The sequence below is a fragment of the Ranitomeya variabilis genome, chromosome 2 (genome assembly GCF_051348905.1).
Source record: "Ranitomeya variabilis isolate aRanVar5 chromosome 2, aRanVar5.hap1, whole genome shotgun sequence".
NCBI lineage: Eukaryota > Metazoa > Chordata > Amphibia > Anura > Dendrobatidae > Ranitomeya > Ranitomeya variabilis.
In genome coordinates this window covers 344,966,957-344,987,932 of record NC_135233.1, presented here as the reverse complement: position 1 = coordinate 344,987,932, position 20,976 = coordinate 344,966,957, and the positions used below count along the sequence as shown (strand labels likewise).

At 44.0% G+C, this 20,976-nt stretch overlaps 1 protein-coding gene across 1 annotated transcript in view; it reads right to left on the bottom strand.

Moving 5' to 3' along the window:
- Positions 1-12,977, bottom strand: part of LOC143805788 (uncharacterized) — a 66,659-nt gene extending 53,682 nt beyond the window's left edge. The window contains exon 1 of the mRNA XM_077285457.1: positions 12,794-12,977. The gene's annotated coding sequence lies outside the window, so the exon portion shown is untranslated. The remainder of the gene's footprint in view (positions 1-12,793) is intronic.
- Positions 12,978-20,976: the final 7,999 nt, after the last annotated feature.

Below are 20,976 nucleotides of genomic sequence, written 5' to 3'. Positions count from 1 at the left end.
GTTGCTAGGGAATCCTCACATGTAATCAAGCTGTCTAGTAGCTGTAAATCATTCAGCTGCCGCGATGAAAACTTAATCTCCGAACACTAACAAATACTCGGAGGTCACCCGAGCGTGCTCGGGAAAACCCGAGCAACGAGTACACTCGCTCATCACTACTGACTGTATAAAGCAGTTTGAGTACAAGGCTTCTCTTACTGCACACCAGAGGATGCACAAACTGGTCAGATAGCATGAGATTGTGGCGAAACTAAATCTGGACAACCTTAGAAAAGACCAAATATTCCCAGGAAAACAATGGAAAACTTCATAGAATCTTGACCTTCAGGAGATGTATTCAGGAAACATACCTTGAATTTCTTCACTATGCAATATAACCTTCACACTTATAATGTATTAAAGGGAATGTACCAAGATTAGAAGTAAACCCCGATTCATAGGTTAGGGGATAACTTTCATGATCACAAGAGTCCCCACCGATTTCCTGAAATGTCTTGGGCAGTCTCAGTAGGAATGAATGAAGCGGAGGTGCGCATGCTTAGCATCCATTCTCATGGGACAGTTCAGAGCTCCATTATCGGGATTAGTTTGGACCCCAGGTGATCGAGACGTTATCCCATATCCTTTGAATAAGGGGTAGCGTTTAATCTTGCTACCTACCCTTTAAATGTAAAAATATTTATATTTAGACATTTAAATTGTAAGCCAGTGCAATAAAGATACGGTTTGAGATTGAGTGGATTCATTGTGTATTTTTTGTTATAATTTATAAAAAAAAATTATTAATGTTTACAAATACAAAGAGGATAATAACCACTACAAAGTATACTAGTGCCATCAAACAAATGTAGAAGAGAAAAAATGTAGTGAAGGGGGAGTAAAGAAACCAAGCTGGTATCTTCTCCTAGGGCCACGTTTACATGTTGAGTATTTGGTCAGTATTTTACATCAGTTATTTGTAAGCCAAAACCAGGAGTGGAATAATCAGAGGAAAAGTATAATAGAAACATATGCACCACTTCTGTATTTATCACCCACTCCTGGTTTTGGCTTACAAATACTGATGTAAAATACTGACCAAATACTGAATGTGTGACCGCAGCCTAAAGGATCCAGATTGAACAGTTGGGTGCCAGAGTTGTTAGGAATGACCTGTGTTTGCTGATATTACCGGAGTCGCCTGCTCAGTTATTGTAGGGCCAGAGAAGGTATGAGTGTGTGGGTGCCAGAAAGTGGGAAAAAACATGGACCAACTCATCAAAGCTTTCACACCAGAATTCTGACGTAAAAAGCTTTGAAAAGTCGCAAAAGTTATGCCTAAATTTTGCAACTGTTATTGGCTTTTCCCAGCTCTGCCAAATTGGGCAAAACTGTGACGGGACGGGGGGGCCTCTAAGTCACGACGAGCTGTGGCGTTTCCTACGCCAGAAATCTCACTGCAATACCCAACTGGATTGAGATTCCTAGCTTTGTGCAGGGAGGCGCACGCCACTCGTCAAGACACCGCAGATTGATGAAGAGGTTGTACCTGCACTAATAAAAGATTGTTCATGGAGCTGGGCTAATCCTTCCTTAGCTTTATTGCTACGCTGCACCTGGACTTTACAACGGTTAGCTGGATAGTCCTGATTTTGCAGAAAGTGGTAATACTTTATGATCGTACGTAAAGCACCACTCTAGTGTATTTTTTTTATTTTGCTGCTGGAGTGGTGCTGAAAATCCAAGTCCCCTGTCCCCTGTTTGACATTCACCTTCCGCATTTTCATTTGTTTTCACCGCCTCTGCGGTTCTGTCTCCTGCTGTTTGTGACCTGCCAGCTGCTCCACTGTTTTGTTGAGGGAGGATCCAAAGTGACCCTTCACGGTTGACCTTAATGATTTTCAAATTAATTAACAGGGCAACTGAGAATGACCAGACGGAGACATATCTCTGTTTGGGAGAATCAAAGGAGATTCTTAAGCCCCGTTTATTGTGTTGCATTTTTATCATGTTAGCAAATTCTACTTCAACCAATAGTATAAAAACACACTTTCAGCACTCAACCTATAAAAATGCAGGAAAAACTTAACCTATGAGGATACAGAAAATCCGGAAACTACATATATGGATGTGTCTTTTTGGCATAAAAAAACATACTAACAGGTGCCTCAGAGTCTTATGTAGCGATACACCCCCGAGTCCCCTCCCTGGCTCGAGTCAGAACACTTAAGGTCTTTATACCAATTATGAACCATAGCCTAATTAAGTAACAAAATTTTATCTTCATGAGAAACAAGACAGAGTTAGAAGCAAAAAAAATGAAGCCTTTAGGTTTGATCGTAGTTTAACCTTCACAGTTTCATGGTGCACGCTGGAGGTCACTAACCAATGTAAGCCTATCAGAGCCTCATTCTGACCCTTATAGACTTGCATTGAGAGTTTGTGTCGTAGCTTCTGACTTGCGGCCAATCGGAAGATACAGGCACAAGATTGCACGACGGGACCGGATCGGCGCCGAAAAACGGTGAAGACTCTGAAGGGTAAGTATATGACCGGTGGCAGGGGACTTACATTTAAAGCACCACTCCAACACTGGATGAGTTTAAATGAGTTATCACCTATCAACGGGATAAGGAATTACTTTCTGATCGGTGGGGGTCTGAACGCTGGGACTCGTACAGATTCCTGACATGTCACTTTTATCCCCATTATAAAATGAAGCTGCAGGTTGGAATCTCAACTGCCTCTCCATTTATTTTTCATGAGGTTCCTGGAAAAAGCTCAGCGAAGCGCTCAGCAGCTCCATAGGGAGTGAATGTAGTGGTGGTGGAGCATGTGTACTGCTGCTCTGCTCTTTGGTAGCCGGTCCCAACGGCTACCACCTATCTCTGGATAGATTGTTTTCAACCCGTTTAACCCCTTTACCCACAAGGGTGGTTTGCACGTTAATGACCGGGCCAATTTTTACAATTCTGACCACTGTCCTTTAATGAGGTTATAACTCTGGAATGCTTCAACGGATCCCGGTGATTCTGACATTGTTTTCTCATGACATATTGTACTTCATGATAGTGGTAAAATTTATTTGATATTACTTGCGTTTATTTGTGAAAAAAACGGAAATTTCGCAAAAATTTTGCAATTTTCCAACTTTGAATTTTTATGCCCTTAAATCACAGAGATATGTTACACAAAATACTTAATACGTAACATTTCCCACATGTCTACTTTACATCAGCACAATTTTGGAACCAAATTTTTTTTTGTTAGGGAGTTACAAGGGTTAAAAGTTGACCAGCGATTTCTCATTTTTACAACACCATTTTTTTTAGGGACCACATCACATTTGAAGTCACTTTGAAGGGTCTATATGATAGAAAATTGCAAAAAGTGACACCATTCTAAAAACTGCACCCCTCAAGGTGCTCAAAACAACATTTAAAAAGTTTATTAATCCTTTTTTTTCTAAAATTCTAAATTTTTGGAATGTTTAAAAAAAAAAAGAACATTTAACTATTTTAAAAAAAAATTACTTCAGATCCAATTTGTTTTATTTTGCCAAGGGTAACAGGAGAAATGGACCCCAAAAGTTGCTGTACAATTTATCCTGAGTACGCTGATACCCCGTATGTGGGGGTAAACCACTGTTTGGGCGCACGGCAGAGCTCCGAAGGGAAGGAGCTACATTTGACTTTTCAATGAAAAATTGGCTGGAATTGAGATAGGACGCCATGTCGTGTTTGGAGAGCCCCTGATGTGCCTAAACAGTGGAAACTCCGCACAAGTAACACCATTTTGGAAAGTAGACCCTCTAAGGAACTTATCTAGGTGGATGGTGGCCACTTTGAACCCCCACAGAAGTTTATAATGTAGAGCCGTAAAAATAAAAAAATATACTTTTTTCACAAAAATGATATTTACACTCCCCCCCCCAATTTTGTATTTTCCCAAGGGTAACAGGAGAAAGTGGACCTCAAAAGTTGTTGTGCAATTTGTCCTGAGCACGCTGATATCCGATATGTGGGGGTAAACCACTGTTTGGGCGCATGGCAGAGCTCGGAAGGGAAGGAGCACTGTTTGACTTATTCAGCGCAGAATTGGCTGGAATTGAGATCAGACGTCGCGTTGCGTTTGCAGAGTCCCTGATGTACCTAAACAGTAGAAAACGTCCACAAGTGACACCATATTGGAAACTAGACCCCCAAAGGAACTTATCTAGATGTGTTGTGAGAACTTTGAACTCCCAAGTGTTTCACTAAAGTTTATTTTCAGAGCCGTGAAAATAAAAAATCTTTTTTTTTCCACAAAAATTATTTTTTAGCCCACAATTTTTTATTTTCACAAGGGTAACAGGAGAAATTGGACCACAAAAGTTGTTGTCCAATTTGTCCTGAGTACGCTGATACCCCATATGTGGGGTTAAACCACTGTTTGGGTGCACATCGGGGCTCGGAAGGGAAGTAGTGACGTTTTGGAATGCAGACTCTGATGGAATGGTCTGCGGGCGTCACGTTACGTTTGCAGAGCCCCTGTTGTGCTTAAACAGTGCAAACCCCCAATTTTAACTCCAACTCTAACCCCAACCCACCCCTAACCCTAATCCCAACCCTAACCACACCCCTAACCCCAACACAACCGTAACGCTAACACACCCCTAACCCTAATCCCAACCCTAACCACACCCCTAACTCCAACACATCCCTAATCCCAACCCCAACACACCCCTAACCCTAGTCCCAACCCTAACCACACCCCTAACTCCAACACACCCCTGATCCCAACCCCAACACACCCCTAACCCCAACACACCCCTAACCCTAATCACAACCGTAACCATAACTCTAACCACACCCCTAACCCTGACACACCCCTAACCCAATCGTAAAGGTAATCCTAACCCCAACTCTGATGCTGGTTCTGGGACTGAGTTTGCATATTTCCCTGGGATCGGAGCTCCACCTGCGGCTGCTAACCAGTTAATTCCTGCAGTTAATCTCTGACAATGGGATTTAACAACAAACCTGCTGGCAGCGCGTCACACATCCCACCCATCGGCGCCTCTGTCACGTGTTTGGGTGGGCATCAATGGGTTGTTATACCCAGAGCTGCCACCAGGAATTTCAGGTCCCCATACTGGCAAAATTTTCGGGTCTCCTTGAGACTCTGCCCAGGCTACATCCCAGCTTCACCTCCACCCTTTGAACCTTCCAGTCACACTGCCCACTAATGGAAAAACTCCACTTCTGCACCATGTTCTTACCAATGACACATTATCAGTTCCCATTGAACACTGTAGCGCCCCAACTGCCGCAGGGCCGAGGGGTACCCGGTACCGGGCCTCTGAGTCTCTGCTCTGGGGTTGTCACGGTGGCTAGACCCGGTCCGTGACCCTGCTGAGGGGCGCACAATGAAAGGTGGTGGTATGGTGCTGATGTTATGGTGCGGTGTAGTGCCGGTCGCGGTCAATAACGAGGACACCAGGTTGCAGTCTCTTTACCTCTTTACTGAAGGCTTCTGAGTCCTCAATCCGGAATACGGTTAACAGGGCTGCGCAAGTCCGGCCGGTCCGATGGCACCTCCAGAGTTCCCTTTGCAGGTGGAAATCTGTGCCTACCTTCCTGCACTTGTGTGTTGTGGTCCTCCCCTGCTGTGCTTACGGGATAGCACCCACAACTGTTGTGTCTGTTTCTCGTGTTCCCTCACAACTCGATTCTGATGTTCTCCCTCTACGTCCCCCTGATCTTACGGTTAGGATGCACCCATATGACGGGGAGGCTCGGAGCTTTTCCGGGACTCCAGCGTCGCCCCACTCCTGTTGTTACCCCCCTGTGTCTTCCTGGGTCTGGGTGAGACAGCCCGCCTGTAACTGACTGTCCTGCCGTAGGTTTGAAGCTTGGCTTGGAGCTCTATACTTCCTCGGCGTTCCGGCCACCGGTTATGCACCTCAATAGGATGTTGCCTTGTCTTACAGCACGACTCCTACTGGTATTCTCCTTGTTGCGTTGATCTCGTTTCTCACTCAGCACAGTAAACCTCGCTTCTTGTCCTTTCTTAGGGTACCGCCGCTATATCGTGCAGGCGCGGTCCCGTAACGTTCTCTCTGGTTGCTAGGCCTCTGTCAGGATCCCACCCCTGACAGGGACCCCTCTGAATCTTCCCCCTACAACACCCTCTGCCACAAGGTGTTGCCTGGTTCCAACCCAGTCAGCTTTCTCCCCTAACTTCCTGCCTAACCCCCAGTTTTTCCAGATTGTGAGGAGTGGCCTAATGAATAGAACCCTTAGCTCCCCCTGGAGGCCAGACTGTGAAGTGTATTGGTGTCTGTGATACCTGGTCAGATGAACTCCTTCAGTGCCATCAGACGTACCATAGCCCCCCTTAGCGGTGGACCCACAGTACTGCAACGACCAGGACTCTGGGGCGCTGCAACACCATATCACATACATAGCCATCAGCTTTTGTTTAGGCCAAAAGATTATTTAAGCCGCCACTACGACAAAATAGACGCTTTTGGCCGGACCCTACTCTACTCTAACCTATTAAACATTTCTTAAAATATCCAAAACTCGATTTAGGTATAGTTTTATTTATTTTTCTTTAAGGGAATGTGTCACATACCTTTTTAAAATGACCAATAATACCACATACAAGGGACAAATACCACCACACCTTGACCGGAACACATATTACCACCACTTTGTTATCAAATAATACCACATACAAGGGACAAATAATCACACCATGACCAGGCCACATATTACCATCACATAGTGACCGAATAATACCCCATACAGGGGACAAATATCACCACACCATGACCCGACCACATATTACCACCACATAGTGACCAAATACTATAATACTGATCATTAATAAAAAACACAATACTAATATTACCCTTATGGGATATTGCTTCATACAGTATAATGGGCATCACATAGTCCTAAATACAGTATAATGTGCTCTTTATATTGCTCCATACATTATTATGAGCCCCGTATATTGCTCCATACGGTATTATGGACCCCATATATAGACCCATACATATTATGGACCCTATATATTGACCCATACGTATTATGGGGCCCATATATTGCTCCATAAAGTATAATGGGCCCCATATAATGTTCCATAGAGTATATTGGTCCAATATAATGCTCCATACAGAATAATGGGAGATTACAACACAGGCACATTTGATGTCTCATATCTTCAGCACTGTCCCCATCTATTCCCAACCTGCACAAACTCCTTTTCCTGCTGATACCTCAATGCTGAGCCACTGCTGTCATGTGTGTCCCTCTTACTGAACCTTCTGTGTGGTACCATGTGCCCTCTAGATCAGAGGTGTCATACTGCATTCCTCGAGAGCCGCCAACAGGTCATGTTTTCAGGATTTCCTTAGCATTCCACAAGGTGCTGGAATCATTCTGTGCAGGTGATTAAATTATCACCTGTGCAATACAAGGAAATCCTGAAAACATGACCTGTTGGCGGCCCTCGAGGAATGCAGTTTGACACCTCTGCTCTAGATGGTAAAATAAACCTCTATACTATAGTATTGCCCTGTGCAAGTGCCCTAGAAAACAGTGCCCACATTTTGCCCCCTATAAAGTAATAATGCCCTGTGTGTCCTTTTGACAGGCACATTAACCTGAGTTCCCCTACAACAATAAGTGCCCACTTTACATTTAATAATGTCCCGAGTCTCCCCCCTACAGCTCCCCTATACACAGTATGATGCTCTCTTATACACAGTATAATGCACCCTCACTGTATAGTACCATTCACACAGTATACTGACCCTTTAATAACTCCCAAACGTTTTGATGGCTCGAACACTGTATGATGACCCACTCACTAATCTCCATACTATATGATGGTCCGCTAGATAGCCTCCATATAGTATAATGTACCAGATAGTCCTCAATATAGTATAATGTACTCCCCATAGGTCTCTATATAGTATAATGTACTCCCCATAGGACCCCATATAGTCTAATGCACTCTTCCAGCATTTTTTCCTCCTCATTTAAGCATGCCATCATACACTCATTACTTTAAAAACCATCCCTCGATCAAAACTGTGCCGCAAATTATAGACCTGTCTCTAATCTTCCCTTCCTCTCTAAACTCCTCAAACGCCTGGTCCACTCCCGTCTTATCCGCTATCTCTCAGATAACTCTCTTCGCGACCCTCTTCAATCTGGTTTCCGCTCTTTACACTCTACTGAAACTGCTCTCACTAAAGTCTCTAATGATCTACTAACAGCTAAATCTAATGGTCACTACTCCATGCTAATTCTCTTGGATCTCTCAGCATTCGATACTGTGGATCATCAGCTCCTCTTCACCATGCTCCGCTACATCGGCCTCAAGGACACTGTTCTCTCCTGGTTCTCCAATCTCTCCGACCACTCCTTCACTGTATCTTTTGCTGGTTCCTCCTCCTCTCACCTGCCCCTTACTGTTGGGGTTCCTCAAGGATCAGTCCTAGGCCCCCTCCTCTTCTCTTTGTATACTGCCCCTATTGGACAATCAGTAGATTTGGTTTCCAGTACCATCTTTATGCTGATGACACCCAATTATACACTTCTTCTCCTGACGTCACGCCTGCCTTTTTAGAAAACACCAGTGATTGTCTTACCGCTGTCTCTAACATCATGTCCTCCCTCTATCTGAAACTGAACCTGTCAAAAACTGAACTCCTCGTGTTCTCTCCCTCTAATAACCTACCTTCGCCTGACATTGCCAACTCCGTTTGTGGTTCCACCATTACTCCCAAGCAACATGCCCGCTGCCTTGGGGTCATCCTTGATTCCGAGCTTTCATTCACCCCCCACATCCAATCATTGGCTCGCTCTTCTTATCTGCATCTCAAAAACATTTATAGAATTCGCCCTTTTCTTACTTTCGACACTGAAAAAACTCTTACTGTTTCACTCATTCATTCTCGTCTGGACTATTGTAACTCTCTCTTAATTGACCTCCCTCTTACCAAACTCTCCCCTCTCCAATCTGTCCTGAATGCTGCTGATATCCAATATGTGGGGGTAAACCACTGTTTGGGTGCATGGCAGAGCTCGGAAGGGAAGGAGCACCGTTTGACTTTTTCAGCGCAGAATTGGCTGGAATTGAGATCAGACGTCACGTTGGGTATGCAGAGTCCCTGATGTACCTAAACAGTAGAAAACGTCCACAAGTGACACCATATTGGAAACTAGACCCCCAAAGGAACTTATCTAGATGTGTTGTGAGAACTTTGAACTCCCAAGTGTTTCACTAAAGTTTATTTTCAGAGCCGTGAAAATAAAAAATCCTTTTTTTTCCACAAAAATTATTTTTTAGCCCACAATTTTTTATTTTCACAAGGGTAACAGGAGAAATTGGACCACAAAAGTTGTTGTCCAATTTGTCCTGAGTACGCTGATACCCCATATGTGGGGTTAAACCACTGTTTGGGTGCACATCGGGGCTCGGAAGGGAAGTAGTGACGTTTTGGAATGCAGACTCTGATGGAATGGTCTGCGGGCGTCACGTTACGTTTGCAGAGCCCCTGTTGTGCCTAAACAGTGCAAACTGTTATGGTCCTGGTGGTTAGGAGCACCCGGAATGACCTGATGAGTAAATTCAAAATCAGGACTAGCTCTGGGTAAGTGGGAACTCTGCTGACCGCAACCCTACTCCTATCACACACAACTAGAAATAGCCGTGGAGCGTACCTAACTCTCCCTAGACGCCTCTTCACAACCTAAGAGCTAACTACACCTAAAGATAGAAATAGAAGCCTTACCTTGCCTCAGAGAAATTCCCCAAAGGTAAAGGCAGACCCCCACATATATTGACTGTGAGTTAAGAGGAAAGTCACAAACACAGGAATGAAACAGGTTTTAGCAAAGGAGGCCAGATTTCACTAAATAGTCAGAGGATAGAAAAGGGATCTATGCGGTCAGCACAAAAGACTACAAAAAAACACGCAGAGTAAGCAAAAAGACTCCCCACACCGACTCACGGTGTGGAGGTGCCACTCTGCACCCCAGAGCTTCCAGCTAGCAAGGGAACATCATGATAGCAAGCTGGACTAGAAATTAGCAGTAATAACAAATGAACTAGCAAAGACTTAGCTTCTGCTGGAGTAGACAGGTCCTCAGAGAAGTCCAAGAGAGATCTGAACCAATACTGAAACAATGACAGCTGGCATGAAGTAACGATCTGAGTGGAGTTAAATAGGGAAGCAGCATAGCAATAAACGAGAGCAGCTGATAAAGCCAACCTCAGTGACCAGAAGTTCCGCTCGAAGCCACCAGAGGGAGTCCAAGAGCAGAACCAACCAAAGTACCATTCATGACCACAGGAGGGAGTCCGAGAACAGAATTCACAACAGCAAACCCCCAATTTTAACTCCAACTCTAACCCCAACCCACCCCTAACCCTAATCCCAACCCTAACCACACCCCTAACCCCAACACAACCGTAACGCTAACACACCCCTAACCCTAATCCCAACCCTAACCACACCCCTAACTCCAACACATCCCTAATCCCAACCCCAACACACCCCTAACCCTAATCCCAACCCTAACCACACCCCTAACTCCAACACACCCCTGATCCCAACCCCAACACACCCCTAACCCTAATCACAACCCTAACCATAACTCTAACCACACCCCTAACCCTGACACACCCCTAACCCAATCGTAAAGGTAATCCTAACCCCAACTCTGATGCTGGTTCTGGGACTGAGTTTGCATATTTCCCTGGGATCGGAGCTCCACCTGCGGCTGCTAACCAGTTAATTCCTGCAGTTAATCTCTGACAATGGGATTTAACAACAAACCTGCTGGCAGCGCGTCACACATCCCACCCATCGGCGCCTCTGTCACGTGATTGGGTGGGCATCAATGGGTTGTTATACCCAGAGCTGCCAGCAGGAATTTCAGGTCCCCATACTGGCAAAATTTTCGGGTCTCCTTGAGACTCTGCCCAGGCTACATCCCAGCTTCACCTCCACCCTTTGAACCTTCCAGTCACACTGCCCACTAATGGAAAAACTCCACTTCTGCACCATGTTCTTACCAATGACACATTATCAGTTCCCATTGAACACCATATCACATACATAGCCATCAGCTTTTGTTTAGGCCAAAAGATTATTTAAGCCGCCACTACGACAAAATAGACGCTTTTGGCCGGACCCTACTCTACTCTAACCTATTAAACATTTCTTAAAATATCCAAAACTCGATTTAGGTATAGTTTTATTTATTTTTCTTTAAGGGAATGTGTCACATACCTTTTTAATATGACCAATAATACCACATACAAGGGACAAATACCACCACACCTTGACCGGACCACATATTACCACCACTTTGTTATCAAATAATACCACATACAAGGGACAAATAATCACACCATGACCAGGCCACATATTACCATCACATAGTGACCGAATAATACCCCATACAGGGGACAAATATCACCACACCATGACCCGACCACATATTACCACCACATAGTGACCAAATACTACAATTCTGATCATTAATAAAAAACACAATACTAATATTACCCTTATGGGATATTGCTTCATACAGTATAATGGGCATCACATAGTCCTAAATACAGTATAATGTGCTCTTTATATTGCTCCATACATTATTATGAGCCCCGTATATTGCTCCATACGGTATTATGGACCCCATATATTGACCCATACGTATTATGGGGCCCATATATTGCTCCATACAGTATAATGGGCCCCATATAATGTTCCATAGAGTATATTGGTCCAATATAATGCTCCATAGAGTATATTGGTCCAATATAATGCTCCATACAGAATAATGGGAGATTACAACACAGGCACATTTGATGTCTCATATCTTCAGCATTGTCCCTATCTATTCCCAACCTGCACAAACTCCTTTTCCTGCTGATACCTCAATGCTGAGCCACTGCTGTCGTGTGTGTCCCTCTTACTGAACCTTCTGTGTGGTACCATGTGCCCTCTAGATCAGAGGTGTCATACTGCATTCCTCGAGAGCCGCCAACAGGTCATGTTTTCAAGATTTCCTTAGCATTCCACAAGGTGCTGGAATCATTCTGTGCAGGTGATTAAATTATCATGCAAATAGCAAAACCCAAAAACTCTAGGGTGTATCAGATACAGATACCCCAAATACTCCTTTAATATAAACAATCAAGATAGCCAGGGGAATCTCCTATATATAAATAAAACATAGCCTTTAATGGTAATAATATAAAAACCGTTTTATGGACGATAAATGTGATAAAGTGCAAACAGTGCTCAAAATACCAGTGCTGAGTAAAAAATGGTTTTATCTCACCAAATCAGTCGCTTTTTGTTCTCTCTTATCAGGAGCTTTCATTTGTACACAGGGGAAGGGAAATGTTTACTATCCTACCCCGGTCGTGCCCCTGTGTTGCTCCCGCCCTGACAAGGGCAGTCCCCAAGTCAGGCTCAATAATTGTACCCACCACAAACTAGGTAAACTTCCCTACGCGTTTCCTCTCCCATCAGGGAGACTCATCAGGGGAACATATAGATATAAATTGTGGGATATTCTATTTTAAAGCTAGAGCCCCTCCGTCGGGAGGTGGTTCCTATGTGTCCAGTGCACCTGATTTCGGGTATGGACTATGGTAAGGTGAGACGACGGACGGAAGTAAATCCCCTTAAATAATTTCCTGCTCATATGATTAATTGTTCAGCGTCCTACCTCATTTCCGTTAAACACATGTTGTATGTGTATACCGGCGCCATTATTTGGCACTGTGGATTACATACCGCCATTCTCTTTGCGTATGTACTTCCGGTATCCGGATCACCCTTCTACTGCGCATGTCCGGTCCAGCTCCAGCACAAGAGGCCGTCGGGACACATTTCCGGTTCAGGCCCCCAAGTTGCTTGCTACTGCGCATGCGGCGCTTCAGGGGCCGGTACACGCCCACCTTCTGGTGGCGTCGCAGTATCTCAAACAGCCACCAGGCTTTCAAAGTTAGATATAACTGCGCACGCGTCGTTAGAAGCCGGTAAACCAGCTGGTTGCGTCACCATATCCCTAGCAACCGCCAGGTTTTTAAAGTTAGATATAGCTGCGCATGCGTCATTATAGAGCCAATATGCGACTGAGCCGGTGATGTCACTATATCCCTGACGGCCATAAAACTTTTAAGATTTCATATTGATGCACATGCATTATTGAAATGAGCCGGCCGGTTAATTAGCTTATGCTATCAATTGCAACCCACGTCAAATTCATGCACATTCATAGAATCGATGTATATTTAAGTACGGATACATCATACTTTAACAATAGGAATAAGAAACCATATTAAATCCTACAAGAGGGATATTATAGTTACCATAAGGGGAATAAACAAAACCGTCCTAACGTAAACATCCACAAAACAATATTCTCAGTAATGGGCCTCACATATAAGGGCCCGAGAACCAGATGAATAAAATACAGCAATGGCTAGTAGGGTTGAGCGAAACGGGTCGATCATTTTCAAAAGTCGCCGACTTTTGGCTAAGTCGGCGTCTCATGAAACCCGATCCGACCCCTGTGCTTGTCGGCCATGCGGTACGCGACTTTCGCGCCAAAGTCGCGTTTCAATGACGCGAAAAGCGCCATTTCTCAGCCAATGAAGGTGAACGCAGAGTGTGGGCAGCGTGATGACATAGATCCTGGTCCCCACCATCTTAGAGAAGGGCATTGCAGTGATTGGCTTGCTGTCTGCGGCGTCACAGGGGCTATAAAGGGGCGTTCCCGCCGACCGCCATCTTACTGCTGCTGATCTGAGCTTAGGGACAGGTTGCTGCCGCTTCGTCAGAAGCAGGGAGAGCGTTAGGCAGGGTCCACTAACCACCAAACCGCTTGTGCTGCAGCGATTTCCACTGTCCAATACCACCTTCGGTGTGCAGGGACTGTGGAAGCTATTTTTTTTTTTTTTCCCCTCAGCGCTGTAGCTCATTGGGCTGCCCTAGAAGGCTCCGTGATAGCTGTATTGCTGTGTGTACGCCACTGTGGAAACCAACTGCTTTTTTCAAAGCACATATCCTCTTGTTCCTTCCTTTCTGCACAGCTATCTTTTTTGTTTGTCCACACTTTTTATTTAATTTGTGCATCAGTCCACTCCTATTGCTGCCTGCCATACCTGGCTTACATTACTGCAGGGAGATAGTAATTGTAGGACAGTCCCTGTTTTTTTTTTGTTTTTTTTGTGGGAGATTAAGATTGGCATTTCTGCTACAGTGCCATCCCTGTGTGTGCCATCTCTCACTGAGTGGGCCATAGAAAGCCTATTTATTTTTTCCGTGATTTGTGTTCTAAATTCTACCTCAACACAAAAACACTACATCAATCAGTGGGAGAAAAATATTGGCCTCAGTCAGGGCTTGTGTGCCACTGCTGTGTGTGCCATCTCTCATTCAGTGGGCTATAGAAAGCCTATTTTTTTTTTTTTTTTTTTTTTTTAATATTATTTGGTTTCTAAAGTCTCCCTGAAAAAAAAAAAAAACCTAAAAAAACAGTGGGAGAGTAATATTGCCCTTTCAGCTTGTGTGCCAGTCTTGACTCCTGGGTGTGCCACCTCTCTCTCTCATTCAGTGGGCCATAGAAAGGCTATTTTTTTTTTTTTTTTTTTTTAATATTATTTGGTTTCTAAAGTCTCCCTGAAAAAAAAAAAAAAAACATAAAAAAACAGTGGGAGAGTAATATTGCCCTTTCAGCTTGTGTGCCAGTCTTGACTCCTGGGTGTGCCACCTCTCTCCCTCTCATTCAGTGGGCCATAGAAAGCCTATTTTTATTTTTTTTTTAAATATTATTGGGTTTCTAAAGTCTCCCTTAAAAAACAAAAAATACATAAAAAAACAGTGGGAGAGTAATATTGCCCTTTCAGCTTGTGTGCCAGGCTTGACTCCTGGGTGTGCCACCTCTCTCCCTCTCATTCAGTGGGCCATAGAAAGCCTATTTATTTATTTTTTTAAATATTATTGGGTTTCTAAAGTCTCCCTTAAAAAACAAAAAATACATAAAAAAACAGTGGGAGAGTAATATTGCCCTTTCAGCTTGTGTGCCAGTCTTGACTCCTGGGTGTGCCACCTCTCTCTCATTCAGTGGGCCATAGAAAGCATTTTTTTTTTTTTCCTTGATTTGTGTTCTAAAATCTACCTCAACACAAAAACACTACATCAATCAGTGGGAGAAAAATATTGGCCTCAGTCAGGGCTTGTGTGCCACTGCTGTGTGTGCTATCTCTCATTCAGTGGGCTATAGAAAGCCTATTTATTTATTTATTTTTTTTCTTATTATTTGGTTTCTAAAGTCTCCCTGAAAAAAAAAAAAAAAAAAAAAAAACAGTGGGAGAGTAATATTGCCCTTTCAGCTTGTGTGCCAGTCTTGACTCCTGGGTGTGCCACCTCTCTCCCTCTCATTCAGTGGGCCATAGAAAGCCTATTTATTTTTTTTTTTAAATATTATTGGGTTTCTAAAGTCTCCCTTAAAAAACAAAAAATACATAAAAAAACAGTGGGAGAGTAATATTGCCCTTTCAGCTTGTGTGCCAGTCTTGACTCCTGGGTGTGCCACCTCTCTCTCTCATTCAGTGGGCCATAGAAAGGCTATTTTTTTTTTGGTTTTTTTAATATTATTTGGTTTCTAAAGTCTCCCTGAAAAAAAAAAAAAAAACATAAAAAAACAGTGGGAGAGTAATATTGCCCTTTCAGCTTGTGTGCCAGTCTTGACTCCTGGGTGTGCCACCTCTCTCCCTTTCATTCAGTGGGCCATAGAAAGCCTATTTATTTATTTTTTTAAATATTATTGGGTTTCTAAAGTCTCCCTTAAAAAACAAAAAATACATAAAAAAACAGTGGGAGAGTAATATTGCCCTTTCAGCTTGTGTGCCAGTCTTGACTCCTGGGTGTGCCACCTCTCTCTCTCATTCAGTGGGCCATAGAAAGGCTATTTTTTTTTTTGGTTTTTTTAATATTATTTGGTTTCTAAAGTCTCCCTGAAAAAAAAAAAAAAACCATAAAAAAACAGTGGGAGAGTAATATTGCCCTTTCAGCTTGTGTGCCAGTCTTGACTCCTGGGTGTGCCACCTCTCTCCCTCTCATTCAGTGGGCCATAGAAAGCCTATTTATTTTTTTTTTTAAATATTATTGGGTTTCTAAAGTCTCCCTTAAAAAACAAAAAATACATAAAAAAACAGTGGGAGAGTAATATTGCCCTTTCAGCTTGTGTGCCAGTCTTGACTCCTGGGTGTGCCACCTCTCTCTCTCATTCAGTGGGCCATAGAAAGGCTATTTTTTTTTTTTGTTTTTTTAATATTATTTGGTTTCTAAAGTCTCCCTGAAAAAAAAAAAAAAAACATAAAAAAACAGTGGGAGAGTAATATTGCCCTTTCAGCTTGTGTGCCAGTCTTGACTCCTGGGTGTGCCACTTCTCTCCCTCTCATTCAGTGGGCCATAGAAAGCCTATTTATTTTTTTTTTTAAATATTATTGGGTTTCTAAAGTCTCCCTTAAAAAACAAAAAATACATAAAAAAACAGTGGGAGAGTAATATTGCCCTTTCAGCTTGTGTGCCAGTCTTGACTCCTGGGTGTGCCACCTCTCTCTCTCATTCAGTGGGCCATAGAAAGGCTATTTTTTTTTGGGTTTTTTTTAATATTATTTGGTTTCTAAAGTCTCCCTGAAAAAAAAAAAAAAACATAAAAAAACAGTGGGAGAGTAATATTGCCCTTTCAGCTTGTGTGCCAGTCTTGACTCCTGGGTGTGCCACCTTTCTCCCTCTCATTCAGTGGGCCATAGAAAGCCTATTTATTTATTTTTTTAAATATTATTGGGTTTCTAAAGTCTCCCTTAAAAAACAAAAAATACATAAAAAAACAGTGGGAGAGTAATATTGCCCTTTCAGCTTGTGTGCCAGTCTTGACTCCTGGGTGTGCCACCTCTCTCCCTCTCATTCAGTGGGCCATAGAAAGGCTATTTTTTTTTTGTTTTTTTTAATATTATTTGGTTTCTAAAGTCTCCCTGAAAAAAAAAAAAAAACATAAAAAAACAGTGGGAGAGTAATATTGCCCTTTCAGCTTGTGTGCCAGTCTTGACTCCTGGGTGTGCCACCTCTCTCTCTCATTCAGTGGGCCATAGAAAGGCTATTTTTTTTTTGGTTTTTTTAATATTATTTGGTTTCTAAAGTCTCCCTGAAAAAAAAAAAAAACATAAAAAAACAGTGGGAGAGTAATATTGCCCTTTCAGCTTGTGTGCCAGTCTTGACTCCTGGGTGTGCCACCTCTCTCCCTCTCATTTAGTGGGCCATAGAAAGCCTATTTATTTTTTTTTTTAAATATTATTGGGTTTCTAAAGTCTCCCTTAAAAAACAAAAAATACATAAAAAAACAGTGGGAGAGTAATATTGCCCTTTCAGCTTGTGTGCCAGTCTTGACTCCTGGGTGTGCCACCTCTCTCTCATTCAGTGGGCCATAGAAAGCATTTTTTTTTTTTTCCTTGATTTGTGTTCTAAAATCTACCTCAACACAAAAACACTACATCAATCAGTGGGAGAAAAATATTGGCCTCAGTCAGGGCTTGTGTGCCACTGCTGTGTGTGCTATCTCTCATTCAGTGGGCTATAGAAAGCCTATTTATTTATTTATTTTTTTTTCTTATTATTTGGTTTCTAAAGTCTCCCTGAAAAAAAAAAATAAATAAATAAAAAAACAGTGGGAGAGTAATATTGCCCTTTCAGCTTGTGTGCCAGTCTTGACTCCTGGGTGTGCCACCTCTCTCTCTCATTCAGTGGGCTATAGAAAGCCTATTTTTTTTTTTTTTTATATTATTTGGTTTCTAAAGTCTCCCTGAAATAAAAAAAAAACTTAAAAAAACAGTGGGAGAGTAATATTGCCCTTTCAGCTTGTGCGCCAGTCTTGACTCCTGGGTGTGCCACCTCTCTCTCTCTAATTGTGGGCCATAGAAAGCCTTTTTTTTTTTTTTTTTTTTTAATATTATTTGGTTTCTAAAGTCTCCCTGAGAAAAATAAATAAATAAATTAGGTGGGAGATTAATATTGACATTAGTGCTTGAGTGACAGTCCTGCGTGTGTGTCATCTCTGTGATTTTGTGCCACAGAAAACAGAGTGTGTAACATTGTGCCTGATTTTCCTTGTGGTCTCACCAACCTGTTAAGGGATATTGAAATCATACTGAAGTTATAGCTCACCGTGTAAGTTGTTTGACAGCAACAAATAAAGTTACTTTGGTTAAGATTTTAAAACAATGAGGAAGTCTGGTGCAAGAGGTCGTCGTGGGCGTTCATTGTCAGCTGGTAATGATGGTAGTGGTAGTGGAGCATCAGGTGGTCGTGGGGATAAAAATATTCCACCTAAGTCTGGAGCTGTGGAGCCAGTTTCGTCGTCAGGCTACACAAGGCCTCGAACGCTCTCTTTTCTGGGAGTAGGAAAACCGCTTTTAAAGGCGGAGCAGCAACAGCAAGTTTTGGCTTACATTGCAGACTCAGTCTCTAGCTCTTTTGCCTCCTCTTCCGAAACTGGTAAATGTAAAAGCAGCGCGTCGCTTGTGGATGTTCACGGTCAGGGACAAGTCGCTTCCTTGTCCTCCTCAGCAAAAACTACAACAAGAGAGAAGGATGCAGCAGGCGACACAACGGGTCACTCCATGGAGCTCTTTACACATACCGTCCCTGGCTTAGAAAGTGAAACATTTAACAGGCCATGCCCATTACAAGTATATTCTGACATGGAGTGCACTGATGCACAGCCACAGCCAGAGTACTATGCTGCTCCTTTGACTCAGACCACCACATTGCCCTCTCAGGGTACAGATCTGGAGCGCCCCCACACCGCCGCAGGGCCGAGGGGTACCCGGAGCCGGGCCTCTAGTTCTCAGTCTCGGGGTTGTCACGGTGGCTAGACCCGGTCCGTGGCCCTGTCCGTCAGTGGGGGACGTCCGGTGCAATAAGCGGTGTTGTAACGGTGCAGGTCGCGGTAAATAATGAAGACACCAGGTTGCAGTCTCTTTACCTCTTTACTGAAGATGTTGGAGACCTCAGTCCAGAGCGCTGTTAACTGGGTTTTCAGAGACCGGCCGGTCCAACGACACATCAGGAGTTCTCCTCACAGGTGGGAATCAGTATCTACCTTCTAGCGCTGGGTGTTGTAGTTCTTCCCTGCTGAGCTCCCGGGATAGTCCTCACAACTGTTTCTTTCTGTCTCTACTGTTCTTTCTCCGTCCTCCAGGTGATATGGTAGGACGCACCCGTATGACGGGGTAGGCCTGGAGTTCTTCCGGGACTCTAGAGTCGCCCCTCTCCCACAGCTGCCTCCGTTGTCTGCTTAGGTGTTGAGTGAGACAGCCAACCTGTAATTAGCTGTCCTGCCGTGGTTTGCAATGTACTTAAAGTCTCTTACTTGCTCGGCGTTCCGGCCACCGATTGTTTGCGCCTCAGAAGGATGTTGCCTCGGTCTAACAGCAAGACCCCTTCTGGTATTTCTCCTTTTTCTGTATTCCCGTTGTTTACTGGTTAGTTCTGCTCTGAGGAGTCTGCCAGGATCCCCATCCCTGACAGGTCCTCTCACTAGCTCTTCCCAGCTACTTCTCCCTGTCTTCCTGTCCAACCCCCAGTTTTACCAGAGTTGTGAGGAGTGGCCTACTAGATAGGACCACCCCCCCTGGTGGCCGGAGTGTGAAGTGTGGTGTGAGTGTACCTGGTCAGAGAAACTCCTTTGGTGCAATCAGACGTACCACAGCTCCCCATAGTGGCGGAGCCACAGTACTGCAACAACCAGGACTCTGGGGTGCTGCACTCCCCACCGGTTAAATCCAGTACTCCGGGACTGGGAAAACAAGAACAATAATACATGTTAACAGGAAACACACAAACTTTTGAAATAGCATAACAATTGAACATAACAAGGCTTCCCTTTACGGGAGGTGAGGATTCTTGAACGTTGCAAAAGTTAGGTCATGCACAGTTTATGACTCTCAGTTCTGTGATTGAAACAGCGGGGACCCCGAGTAAACAAAGGGGCCCCCCTTTTGAAAGTTTTTGAGCAATTCACCGTCCATTACTCTATTGTCCATTTAAAAACCTGTAACAAAAAGATATATATACAACATTTTCAATTAAATAGCAGCCCTTATTAATACCTCCAAAGTTTGTAGCGGAGGGGAGTTTGATTTTGAGTGCTGCGTGTGGACCTTCGCAGCGCAGGGGTTGCTATTGGCCTAACAGGGCCCGCTATGCTTGCTACCGCTGGTGTAGTGCGCTGTCTTCTAACTACACTTCTAGTGAGTCTGGGTAGCACTGGCAGGTTAGGGCTCTCAGAGCTGCAATTATCAACAGTGGGTACAGCAGATTCACTGATAGCAGAGGGAGGATTTGCCGGTTCAATGGTTGGCATGGCATCTTCAGGCAAGGCTTGTTGAGGTAGTGGAGCCAGATGATCTGGTACCACCATTGTTTCTGGCGGGTCCGGCTGTTCAAACATTACAACAGGTACCGCAACGGCTTGGTTTATCAGCGTCCAGGACTGGGGAAAGTCACCAAGGACAGTATGGAACATTTTCTCCTTTTCCACCGGCGGGGAGATCTCTGGGGCCGTGCCCCTCTCTTTCAATTTATCGGGGCAGACCTTAAGGTGATCCCTGGATACCGCTGTCGAGGTCTCCCCTTTGTCCTTGCTGATGAGACAGACCTTAGTGTTGTCGAAGTCGGATGGCAAGATGGTATACGGTTCCGCTTCCCATTGGTCATCGAGCTTGTGTAACCTCCTCTTCCGTTTAAGCACTTGCTCACCAGGTGACAGGGGAATCGCAGGAGCGCGTTGGTTGTAGTCCCTTTCTTGCTTCTGCCTAGCCTGGGCGAGACTTCTCTCCACACACTCTTGCACTTCGCGGTACCTTCGCTGCCTTTCTTCATCCCAATCCGCATCCGGCGAGGTATCTTCA